Genomic DNA, 12,855 nt, shown 5'->3' with positions numbered 1-12,855 from the left:
GCTCGCAAACGTCCCGTCGATGAACAGGTCCCCCATTCTTCCAATCCCCGCCCGATGCCAGCTCTGGAACCCCCCGTCCATCTTCCCTGGGACAAACCGGTGGTTACCCCTGATCGGGGACCACACCGATGCTCCCATTGCACCCCGGTGCCGTCTCCACTGGCCCTAGATCCTTAGCGTTGCCGCCACACCGGGCTCGTGGTACACTTTGTCGGCGAGAGCGGCAGCGGTGCCGTCACCAACGCCCCCAGGCTCGTTCCTTTCCAGGACGCCATCTCCATCCTCTTCCATGCCGCCCCCTCTCCCTCCATAACCCACTTGCGGATCATCGCCACATTTGCTGCCCAGTAGTAGCTCCCCAGGTTTGGCAGCGCCAACCCTCCTCGGTCCCTACTGCGTTCCAGGAACCCTCTCCTTACTCTTGGGGTCTTATTCGCCCACACAAACCCCATAATACTCCTGCCTACTCTCTTAAAAAAGGCCTTAGTGATCACGATGGGAAGGCACTGAAACACAAACAGAAACCTTGGAAGGACCACCATTTTGACCGACTGCACTCTACCCGCCAGCGAGAGCGGTAACATGTCCCATCTTTTGAAATCCTCCTCCATTTGCTCCACCAACCTCGTCAGATTCAGTTTATGTAGGGTCCCCCAACTACTGGCTATCTGGATCCCCAGATAACGAAAGCTCCCCTCCGTCCTCCTCAGTGGTAGGTCCCCTATCCCTCTTTCTTGGTCCCCCTCCTGTAATACAAAGAGCTCACTCTTCACTACATTGAGCTTATAGCCCGAAAACTCCCAAAACTCTCTTCGAGTCTGCATGACCTCCACCATCCCCTCCATTGGATCCGCCATGTACAGCAACAGGTCATCCGCATATAGCGACACCCGATGCTCTTCTCCCCCTCAGACCACCCCCCTCCATTTATTAGACTCCCTCAAGGACATGGCCAAGGTTCGATCGCCAATGCGAACAACAGGGGGGACAGGGTCACCACTGCCTCGTCCCTCGGTACAGTCGAAAGTACTCCGACCTCCGCTGGTTCGTCACTACACTCGCCATTGGGGCTCTGTAAAGGAGCTTAACCCAATTGATAAACCCTACCCCGAACCCAAACCTACGCAGCACCTCCCAGAGGTACTCCCACTCTGCTCGGTCAAAGGCCTTCTCCGCGTCCATAGCTGCCACTATCTCCGCCTCTCCCTCCTCCGATGGCATCATTATCACGTTTAAGAGCCGCCGCACATTGGTGTTTAGTTGCCTGCCCTTTACAAATCCCGTCTGGTCCTCGTGGATAACCCCCGTATCACAGTCCTCGATCCTCGTGGCCAGCACTTTTGCCAGCAACTTTGCATCCACATTGAGGAGCGAGATCGGCCTGTACGATCCACATTGCAGTGGGTCCTTGTCCCACTTTAGGATCAAAGAAATTGTCGCTTCTGACATTGTCGGGGGCAGGGTCCCCTCCTCTCTTGCCTCATTAAAGGTCCTCACCAGTAGCGGGGCCAACAAGTCTGCGTACTTCCTGTAGAACTCCACCGGGAATTCGTCCGGTCCCGGGGCCTTCCCCGCCTGCATGCTCCCCAAACCCTTGCTCAGCTCCTCCAACCCAATTGGCGCCCCCAAACCAGCCACCTCTTGCTCCTCCACCCTCGGGAATCTCAGCTGATCTAGGAATCGTCTCATCCCCTCTTCCCCCGCTGGGGGCTGGGATCTGTACATCTCTTCATAAAAGGCCTTGAATACCTCGTTTATTTTCGTTGCACTCCGAACCGTGGCTCCCCTTCCATCTTTGACTCTCCCTATTTCCCTCGCTGCCATCCTCTTAGGGAGCTGGTGTGCCAGCATCCGACTAGCCTTTTCCCCATACTCGTAGGTCGCCCCCTGCGCTTTCCTCCACTGTGCCTCCGCCTTCCCTGTGGTCAACAGGTCAAACTCCGTCTGGAGCCGTCGTCTTTCCCCAAGTAATCTTTCCTCCGGGGCCTCTGCGTATCTCCTGTCCACTCTCAAAATCTCCCCCACTAACCTCTCCCTTCCCATACCCTCTGTCTTCTCCCTATGAGCCCTAATGGAAATTAGCTCTCCCCTGATCACCGCCTTCAACGCCTCCCATACCACCCCCACCTCCCCGTTGTCGTTGGCCTCCAAGTACCTTTCGATACACCCCCTCACCTTCCCACACACCACCTCGTCTGCCAGCAGTCCCACATCCAGCCGCCACAACGGACGTTGGTCCCTCTCCTCTCCCAGCTCCAGTTCCACCCAGTGCGGGGCATGGTCCGAAACGGTTATAGCCGAATACTCCGTCCCCTCCACCCTCGGGATGAGCGTCCTACCCAGAACAAAGAAATCTATCCGGGAGTAGGCTTTTTGTACATGGGAGAAGAAAGAAAATTCCCTGGCCTGCGGCCTTGCAAACCGCCATGGGTCCACTTCCCCCATCTGATCCATAAACCCCCTAAGTACCTTGGCCGCCGCCGGCCACTTTCCAGTCCTTGATTTGAAGCGGTCCAGTGCTGGATCCAACACTGTATTGAAGTCCCCTCCCATTATCAGGCCTCCTATCTCCAGGTCCGGAATGCGCCCCAACATGCGCTTCATGAATCCTGCATCATCCCAGTTCGGGGCGTATACATTTACCAACACCACCCACGTCCCTTGCAGCCTACCGCTCACCATTACATATCGCCCTCCATTGTCCGCTACAATAGTCTTGGCCTCAAATGACACCCGCTTTCCCACCAATATTGCCACCCCTCTATTCTTCGCGTCCAGTCCCGAGTGGAATACCTGTCCTACCCATCCCTTTCTTAACCTGACCTGGTCCGCCACCTTCAGATGTGTCTCTTGGAGCATGGCCACGTCTGCCTTCAGTCCCTTTAAGTGCGCGAACACTCGAGCCCTCTTCACCGGCCCATTCAGGCCCCTCACATTCCACGTTATCAGCCGGATTGGAGGGGCTCTCACCCCCCCCCACGCCCCGCCGACTAGCCATCTCCTTTTCTGGGCCAGTCCCGTGTCCACGCCTCCAGTCCCCCAGAGGGGGGACCACCGTCCCGACCACCTCTTCTGTGTCCCATTCCCTTTCGGCAAGTGCAGCAGCAACCCTTCCCCCCCCCCCCCCCCACACCCCCTCCCCTCCCCCCCGCTAGACCCCTGTCTAGCTTTTTTGCTCCCCCCATGTCACTCCCGTAAGTCAGCTGACGCCTGCTGACCCCGGCTTCCCCCGCCGTCCCATTGACCTCCCCGCGTGGGAGTCTCCCAATCCATATGCATTCCTTCGTTCCCCTTCCCGCCTTTCTTCCCGCGCGTGGGAAAAAAACCTGCGCTTTCCAAAGCCCGCTCCGCCCCCTCTGACGCAGCTCCTGTCACGGCCTTGTCTCTCTCCCCCAGCCCATGTAACATTTCCTGCGCGTGATTGACCCCCTATATACAACAACCATCACACATCAAACCCCAAAACATCAAACCCTCACAAACCCTCAGTTAGAGTCCAACTTTTCGGCTTGTACAAAGGTCCACGCCTCTTCAGGCGCTTCGAAGTAATAGTGTTGGCCCTTGTATGTGACCCACAGTTGCGCTGGCTGCAGCATTCCGAATTTCACATCTTTACGGTACAACGCCGCTTTGGCCCGGTTGAAACCCGCTCTCCGCTTTGCAACCTCCGTGCTCCAGTCCGGGTATATTCGGATCTCTGCATTGTCCCACTTACTGCTCCGCTCCTTCTTGGCCCATCTCAGGACCCACTCTCTGTCCGTGAACCGGTGGAACCTCACCACCATCGCCCTTGGCGGCTCATTTGCCTGGGGCTTCTTCGCCAGCACCCGATGCGCCCCGTCCAACTCCAGCGGCCTCGAAGGGGCCTTCGTGCCCATCATCGCCTCGAGCATCGTGCTCGCGTATGCCCCGGCATCAGCCCCCTCCACTCCCTCAGGGAGACCCAGGATTCGCAGATTCTTTCTCCTCGACCTGTTCTCCAGGTCTTCGAGTCTTCCCGCCCACCTCTTGTGTAGCGCCTCGTTCTGCTCCACTCTCACCGCCAGTCCCACGAGCTCGTCCTCGTTCTGACGGACTCTTTTCTGTACCTCCTGGATCTTAGCTTCGTGGGCCTTCTGCGTGATCCCGAGTCTTTCAATTGCCGAAAGCATAGGCGCCAACATCTCTTTACGCATCTCCTCGCGCTGCTCCTCAAAGCAGCGCTTGATGAACTCCTGCAGCTCCCCTTTGTCCCTGGCCGCCGCCATTTTGTTTTATTTCCCTCGCTTCTCCCGTTGCTCCAGTGCCGCTCCTTTGGCCGTTACACTTCTGGTCCGTTTCATATAAGTTGGCAGTGTTTGCTTCACCAGTCTGCCCCAAAAAGTCTATGGAAACTCCTGAAAAAGGTCTGAGAGTCGGCTCCAGACGGGAGCTGCCGAATGCGCGACCTACTCCTCCATGGCCACCACCAGAAGCCTCGTCCCTGTTTCTTCAATGGCCCTGGTAGATCTTTTCACAGTTGTTCCCTCTGCTGCTAGAATTCACCTTTGATAGAGTCAAGCCAGATTGCAGCTTTAAGCTTGCCCTTCCCCCGCCTGCATGCTGGAAGAGGCCCTCGTCTACTGCTGCAGCTCAAGCCAAATGTTTCACTGTTTCTGCCGGGTCTGGTAGCCAAAAGACACAACACTCCTGGGGGACACTGTCAGGGGAATGCTGCAGCCTTCTTCCCACACCGGGAAATGTCAAACAAATGCCGTGGGGACCCTGTAAAAGAGCCCAAAAGTCCGTTCCAAGCGGGAGCTGCCGAATATGCGACCGAGCTCTGCATAGCCGCACCTGGAAGCCCAGTCAGACAGAGTTAACCACACTTAGGTTAGCAGAGAGTCGAACTCATAGAGAACTGTGCTAAATGTGCTACTGGTTCAGTAAATCAGATTGAACTAACTTTAAGGTCTGGAGTATCCTTTTGTTCAAGCTGCATCCAGTTGCAGCCTGTGCTATCCCAGAGTACATAACACATCATGTTAGAATCATAGAATCATAGAAGTTTACAGCATGGAAACAGGCCCTTCGGCCCAACCAGTCCATGCTGCCCAGTTTTTACCATTAAGCTAGTCCCAGTTGCCCGCACTTGGCCCATAACCCTCTATACCCATCTTACCCATGTAACTATCTAAATGCTTTTTAAAAGACACAATTGTACCCGCCTCTACTACTACCTCTGGCAGCACATTCCAGACACTCACTACCCTCTGAGTGAAGAAATTGCCCCCCTGGGCCCTTCTGAATCTCTCCCCTCTCACCTTAAACTTATGCCCTCTAGTTTTAGACTCCCCTACCTTTGGGAAAAGATGTTGACTATCTACCTTATCTATGCCCCTCATTATTTTATAGACCTCTATAAGATCACCCCTAAGCCTCCTACGCTCCAGGGAAAAAAGTCCCAGTCTATCCAGCCTCTCCTTATAACTCGAACCATCAAGTCCCGGTAACATCCTAGTAAATCTTTTCTGCACTCTTTCTAGTTTAATAATATCCTTTCTATAATAGGGTGACCAGAACTGCACACAGTATTCCAAGTGTGGCCGTACCAATGTCTTGTACAATTTCAACAAGACGTCCCAACTCCTGTATTCAATGTTCTGACCAATGAAACCAAGCATGCCGAATGCCTTCTTCACCACCCTGTCCACCTGCGACTCCACCTTCAAGGAGCTATGAACCTGTACTCCTAGATCTCTTTGTTCTATAACTCTCCCCAACGCCATACCATTAACTGAGTAGGTCCTGGCCTGATTCGATCTGCCAAAATGCATCACCTCACATTTATCGAAATTAAACTCCATCTGCCATTCGTCGGCCCACTGGCCTAATTGATCAAGGTCCTGTTGCAATCCTAGATAACCTTCTTCACTATCCACTGTGCCACCAATCTTGGTGTCATCTGCAAACTTACTAACCATGCCTCCTAAATTCTCATCCAAATCATTAATAGAAATCACAAATAACAGTGGACCCAGCACCGATCCCTGAGGCACATCACTGGTCACAGGCCTCCAGTTTGAAAAACAACCCTCTACAACCACCCTCTGTCTTCTGTCGTCCAGCCAATTTTGAATCCAATTGGCACCCTCACCCTGGATCTCATGAGCTTTAACCTTCTGCAACAACCTACCATGCGGTACCTTGTCAAAGGCTTTGCTAAAGTTCATGTAGACAACGTCTACTGCACTGCCCTCTTCTACCTTCTTGGTCACCCCCTCAAAAAACTCAATCAAATTTGTGAGACATGATTTTCCATGCACAAAGCCATGCTGACTGCCCCAAATCAGTCCTTGCCTCTCTAAATGCTTGTAGATCCTGTCTCTCAGAATACCTTCTAGCAACTTACCTACTACAGACGTTAGGCTCACCGGCCTGTAGTTCCCAGGCTTTTCCCTGCTGCCCTTCTTAAACAAGGGCACAACATTCGCCACTCTCCAATCTTCAGGCACCTCACCTGTGGCTGCCGATGATTCAAATGTCTCTGTTAGGGGACCCGCAATTTCCTCCCTAGCCTCCCACAACATCCTGGGATACATTTCATCAGGTCCCGGGGATTTATCTACCTTGATGCGCTTTAAGACTTCCAGCACCTCCCCCTCTGTAATATGCACACTTCTCAAGACATGTTGTCAGGAGACTGCTTAATCCAGGTGGTTTACCTCAGTCCGTTCCGTGACGACCAGCGAATGTATCCCGGCACCATGGAGAAGATTCAGGCTCCTCACCAGCTCAGGAGCTCCGGCAATCTCAATGCCAACTGGCGGACATTCAAGCAAAAGTTTCTGATGTACATCGAAGCTTCAGACCTCGTGGGTGGGTCTGATGCAAGGAAGATCGCGCTTCTCCTCTCAACAGCGGGTGATCAAGCCATCGAACTCTTCAACTCTTTTCACTTCACCGAAGGCCAGGACATGACAAAGTTTCAGACCATCCTGGACAAGTCTGACAGTCACTGTGAAGTGGACACCAATGAAATCTTCGAGCGCGACACATTCAAACAGCGTCTACAAGGTAAAGATAAATCTTTCAACTCAACTAACCTCTGCCTGCGAGCGCTGTCCTGCAACTTTGGTGATATCGCTAACTCCATGATCAAAGACCAAATCGTTTTTGGAGTTCACTCTGATCCTCTGAGAGAGCAGCGACTGAAAATCAAGCATATGATTCTGCCAGTCGCGATTCAAACATGCACAGTGCATGAGCACGCCAAAAATCACTAAGCCCAGTACAAGTCGGCTGAAAATGAGAAACTAGCCTCCCACGAGGCAGAGAGTGTGCAGGCCATCTCCCAGATGCAGCGCCTCAGCATTGATGAAAGCGGCCATTTTGCACACTTTTCCCGGGGCCCCACGCATGCGTGATGCGAACGGGAATACGAGGCGGCCGACACCCGCACTGCGCATGAGCGACAATGCGCAGAGCGTTAGGACGGCGACGTCATGACGTGCTCGAACTGTGGCAACGCCCACTTAAAGAAACGCTGCCCTGCAAGAGGCAGGCGATGTTTAAACTGCGGGAAGCCTGGACACTATGCAGCCTTGTGCAGGTCTGCACCACCAGTCAGGGACCAGCGCTCCCAATTCCCACGACGGTGCGTTCAGAGTGTGCAACACCAATTACAGGATTCTGATCCTGGTAGCACAATGGATCCAGAGGGCATCATTACCAAATGTGAATATGCCACATCCAACTCATCACAAATTCAATCCATTCTCGTTGTGGATTCTGCGGACGAATGGCGTGCGGTGATGCAGGTCAACTACTGCTCCATCCAGCAGGTCAACCACTGCTCCAACCTCCTCTCACAGGCAGATTTAAAAATGCATTAAGAAGCCCCCCAAGGTCCATCCAGCAGCCTGCAGGCTCCTGGACTACAATGGAAATGCCATCTACTCGTCTCCAACAGGAGCACGCATGCATGGCTATGTTTTGAAATTGCCAAGCCAAACAGGGCATCCCTAATTGGCGCGCATGCCTGCAAGCAGCTGAACCTCGTGCAGCAGGTTTACACAACAACATCCTCCAATGTGGATCTTCAGGCCGGCATTGACGACATCCTCGCTCAGTATCCGGATGTGTTCGACGGGATGGGCATGCTACCATATCGAAACAAGATTTTGCTACAACCTGATGCCAAGCCAGTGGTCCACGCACCACGCCGGGTCCCGGCTCCGCTGAGGGAGCGCCTGAAGGCACAGCTCAAGGATCTTCAGCAACAGGGCATCATTTCCAAGGTAACCGAACCAACTGACTGGGTCAGCTCGATGGTATGTGTCAGAAAGCCTTCGGGAGACCTGCGCATCTGCATTGATCCCAAGGATCTCAATAAGAATATAATGCGTGAACACTACCCCATCCCGAAGCGGGAGGAACTCACCAGTGAGATGGCACACACATGTTTTTTAACCACGTTAGATGCATCACATGGATTTTGGCAAATCCAGCTGGATGAGTCCAGCAGAAGGCTCTGCACCTTCAACACACCGTTTGGCAGATACTGCTATAATCACATGCCATTTGGCATTGTCTCGGCATCGGAGATCTTCCATCGCATCATGGAGCAGATGATGGAGGGCATTGAAGGAGTTTGTGTGTACATGGACGACATCATCATATGGTCCACGACCCCTGAAGAGCATGTTTCCCGTCTCCAGCAGGTATTCCGCCTTGTCCATGCCAATGGCCTGAAGCTGAACAGGTCCAAATGTTGCTTTGGCATGTCGACACTCAAGTTCCTAGGTGACCAGATCACTCAGCAGCGCATGCGCCCGGACACAGACAAGGTCAAGGCCATCAAAACCATGAAGGTCCCTGAAGACAAGAAGGCGGTGTTGCGCTTCATGGGCATGGTCAATTTCCTGGGCAAGTTCATCCCAAACCTGGCCTCACACACCACGGCCCTATGAAACCTGGTGAAAAAGTCCACTGCCTTTGAGTGGAAGGCAGCACATCAGGCAGAGTGGTTGGAGCTGAAAGCCAAGCTCACCACTGCACCCGTCTTGGCATTTTTCGACCCAGACAGGGAGACGAAGATCTCGACAGATGCGAGCCAGGGTGGCATTGGTGCGGTCCTTCTGCAACGCGATGACACTTCATCCTGTGCACCGGTAGCCTCCGCATCGAGGGTCATGACGGCCACCGAAACAAGGTATGCACAAATAGAGAAGGAATGCCTGGGGCTTCTCACTGGCATTCTCAAGTTTCACGGCTATGTCTACAGCCTGCCGACATTCACTGTCGAGACGGATCATAGGCCTCTGGTCCACATTATCCACAAGGACCTGAATGACAAGACGCCTCGGTTGCAACACATCCTCCTCAAACTCAGAAGATACGACCATGACTTTGTGTACACGCCTGGCAAGGAACTCATCATCGCTGATGCATTGTCCTGCTCCATCACATTGCCAAGTGAACCGCCGGAAATTACCCGGCAGATTGAACCACAGGTGCAGCTGTGTGCTAGCACCCTCCCGACGTCTGATGAGAAGGTGGTTCGTATCCGCGAGGAGACAGCCAAAGACCTCCCTCTTGCAGCGTGTCATGCATCACCTCGTCAATGGCTGGCAGAAAGGGCAGTGCCCTCAATTTTACAATGTAAAGGACGACCTGACGGTGATTGATGGTATCCTCCTCAAGCTGGTCATTCCACTCAGACTCCAGAGCTTGGTGCTCCGTCAAATCCATGAGGGACACCTGGGCGTCGAGAAGTGCAGACGCATGGCCAGGCAGGCTGTCTACTGGCCCGGTATTAGCCAGGACATCTCGAACATGGTCCTCAATTGTGCGACCTGTCAACGCTTCCAGCCAGCGCAGAGCAAGGAGACGCTCTAGCAGCATGAAATCGAGACCTCCCCGTCGTCCAAGGTTGGCATCCACCTCTTTCGTGCGAATGGTCGTGACTATGTGTTGATTATTGGCTATTTCTCCAATTATCCTGAAGTCGTGAAGCTCTCAGATCTCACATCTCGGACCGTCATCAAGGCCTATAAGGAGACGTTCTCCAGGCACGGTATCCCACTCACTGTCATGAGTGACAATGGCCCGTGCTTCAACAGCCACGAGTGGTCTATGTTTGGCAAGTCATACAATTTCAAACATGTCACTTCCAGCCCACACTATCTGCAGTCCAATGGGAAGGTTGAAAAAGGGGTGCACATTGTGAAACAGCTCATCTGCAAGGCCACGGATTCTGCTTCTGATATCTACCTCGCACTGCTTGCGTACAGGGCAACCCCACTGTCCACTGGCATGTCGCCGGCTCAACTCCTGATGAACAGGGACCTGCGGATGACACTTCCAGCCATACACTTGCCCAACCTGGATCACCTCCCGGTGCTGCAGAAGGTGCAGCAGCTCCAAAACCAGCAAAAGCAGGGCTATGATGCTCATGCCACCGATTTGCCCGTGTTATCCCCGGCAGACAGTCAGGATCAAGATACCGGATGGTGGCTGGTCTGCTCCAGCTGTCGTTGTTCGACAGGCTGCGCCCCGCTCGTGTTTTGTACGTATGGCTGACGGTTCTGTTGTGCGACAAAACAGACAGGCACTGCACAAAGTTGCCTGCCTGCAACTGCTTTCTTCTCCGTTTCCATCCGTTGTTTTGCCACCTCCTGATACCTCGAACTATGAGGCCACCAGTCAGGCTTCCATCCCGCCTGTCAAGGCGCCATCGTCCCCACCACCACTTCTCCGGCGGTCGACAAGGATCAGACGCAAGCCCCAGAGACTGGACTTATGAACATTTGTTTTGTTTGCTATGATCTGTTTTCTCACATTAGACAGCTGTCTTCACATGTAAGTACGTTCCCATGTGCCAATAAAACGTTTTAAAAAAGGGGAGATGTCATGATATGCAGACATGCAGATAATGATGCACAGACAGGCAGCTGATGATCACAGAGAACAGGACATGACCAATGAGCAGGCAGGACACTCAGGGGTGGTATCTCACTATAAAAGGCACGAGGCACTCACACTCTGCCTCTTTCCACTGATGAACATCTACAGAGTGAGTCAGGGTGTATGTACAGTATCACACCTCCAGCACGTGGCTAAGAGCTAGTCTGGTTCAGTCAGACAGAGTAACCACACTTAGGCTAGCAGAGAGTCGAACTCATAGAGAACTGTGCTAACTGTGCTACTGGTTCAATAAATCAGATTGAACTAACTTCAAAGTCTGGAGTATCTTTTGGTTAAAGCTGCATCCAGTGGCAGCCTGTGTTAGAGTACATAACACATCAACTGTGTTCTCCCGCCTGAGGTGAATTGCAATCCGTTTGTGATCTCCCTGGCAGCGAAAAGCGGGAAACAATTCAGTGTTCCTTGGCATGCAAATGTATGCATGTCGTGGAATACGAGGGAGTCCAAAGACAATCCCGCTATCAGGCTACCATTTTGAGCGGGTGGTCCAATAGCGAGGTGCTGCTGCCAGCCATCTCCGCCGCACAGCAAATCAGCCCCAAACAACCCCCCCTCCTCCCCGCCGCAGTGCAAAGTAGCCGCTCCCCACCCCAGATTGACTCGGTGCCCCCCCCCATCCAAGTATGGGGGTGACACAATCTGCCGTCCACAGGGACCCCTGTTAAATGAAGACTCCCCACAAGGCCCCTGTAATAGGGAGACACACACCACAGGGACCCCTGCAATATGGAGACCCCTGTCCCAGGAGCCCCTCTATTTGGGGGACCTCCTGACCAAAGGGACCCCTCTCAGGGACCCTGTAATAGGGGTAACCGCCCACAGGGACCCCTGACTAAAGGAACCCCCATCATGGATCCCCCCCCCTCAGAATGCCTCCCTAGAAAAGAGACCTCTGTCTGGAAGCTAGAGAGCAGTCCAGACAGAGTCGGTGAGAAGAATTACAGCTCTAACACTTACCTCAAAGCTCCACATGCCCATTCCTGAAAAGAGAGCAGCTGTGACCAGCGTCTGGTTCCCACAGATCCATTAGCTGCAAGCCACTCATAGCTTTCTAGTAGTGGTCTGTGATTGACAGCTTCAATAAACCACCTGCAGCTTTGATTCATTCATCTCCCTTCAGGGTTCAGTGGCCTAAGTAGTGAAACCCCAATGTTTATAATCAGTAACCCACCCGCCATATTGAAATAAACAAGGGTCAATTGAACTTGCTAACAAACCAATTGACCCCGATAATACGCTGCCCACACTATAATAAGGTTGGCATGGGCAGTTGCGGAAGTGGGCAGGCTGCTTTTTAAAAAACTTTCTCAAAGGGCAGGAAGGAATGTGTACTCTCTTCGGTTGAGGGCAGGGTGGCAGCCTCGTAAAGATAGTACACCCCATTCTTCCTATCTGCTTCCCCCATGAAACACACCATCCCCATCCCCTAACCCTTCCCTAAAGTGCCCACACTCTCCCTACTCAAAGTCCTCTATTAGCTGGCAGCCCCAAGAGTGGGGCTTATTCACCAATGGGGCGTGGGAGTCCCACTCTGTACCTGTTTAGCCTGCCCTCAGTGCGTTATGCCTGCGAGGCGGGCTGGTGTTGTGCGGGTTGGCTCCATGTCGACGTTGCTTTTGGGGGGAGGAGGTGGCGCCGTCAGAAGTGAGTACTTCACTTCGCCACTGATTGTAAAATCAAGGTCAATAAGGCCGGAACGTTCTCCAACGCAATGTTGGGAAAACCGAACTCTCATGTTTGATTGCTCCCAGAATCTTTGCAATCTAGCCACAGTTGTAGTACCCTCCCTGGGTATAATAAACTAGAGACCAATAAATGACTGTTTCACATAGTGACTCTATTATATTCATAGTTACCTTCAGCTGTTGTTAATTTGAATTAAGAAACAGCTTTTAGTTACATGCCAGG

General features: G+C 52.9%; 1 protein-coding gene across 20 annotated transcripts in view; it reads right to left on the bottom strand.

Annotated features, from left to right (window-relative positions):
* eya4 (EYA transcriptional coactivator and phosphatase 4) overlaps positions 1-12,855 on the bottom strand; it is a 758,447-nt gene that overhangs the window by 92,883 nt on the left and 652,709 nt on the right. The window lies entirely within an intron of this gene.

The sequence above is a fragment of the Scyliorhinus torazame genome, chromosome 4 (assembly GCF_047496885.1).
Source record: "Scyliorhinus torazame isolate Kashiwa2021f chromosome 4, sScyTor2.1, whole genome shotgun sequence".
In the NCBI taxonomy this organism is placed as follows: Eukaryota; Metazoa; Chordata; class Chondrichthyes; order Carcharhiniformes; family Scyliorhinidae; genus Scyliorhinus; species Scyliorhinus torazame.
This window is presented reverse-complemented; position numbering and strand designations above follow the sequence as displayed.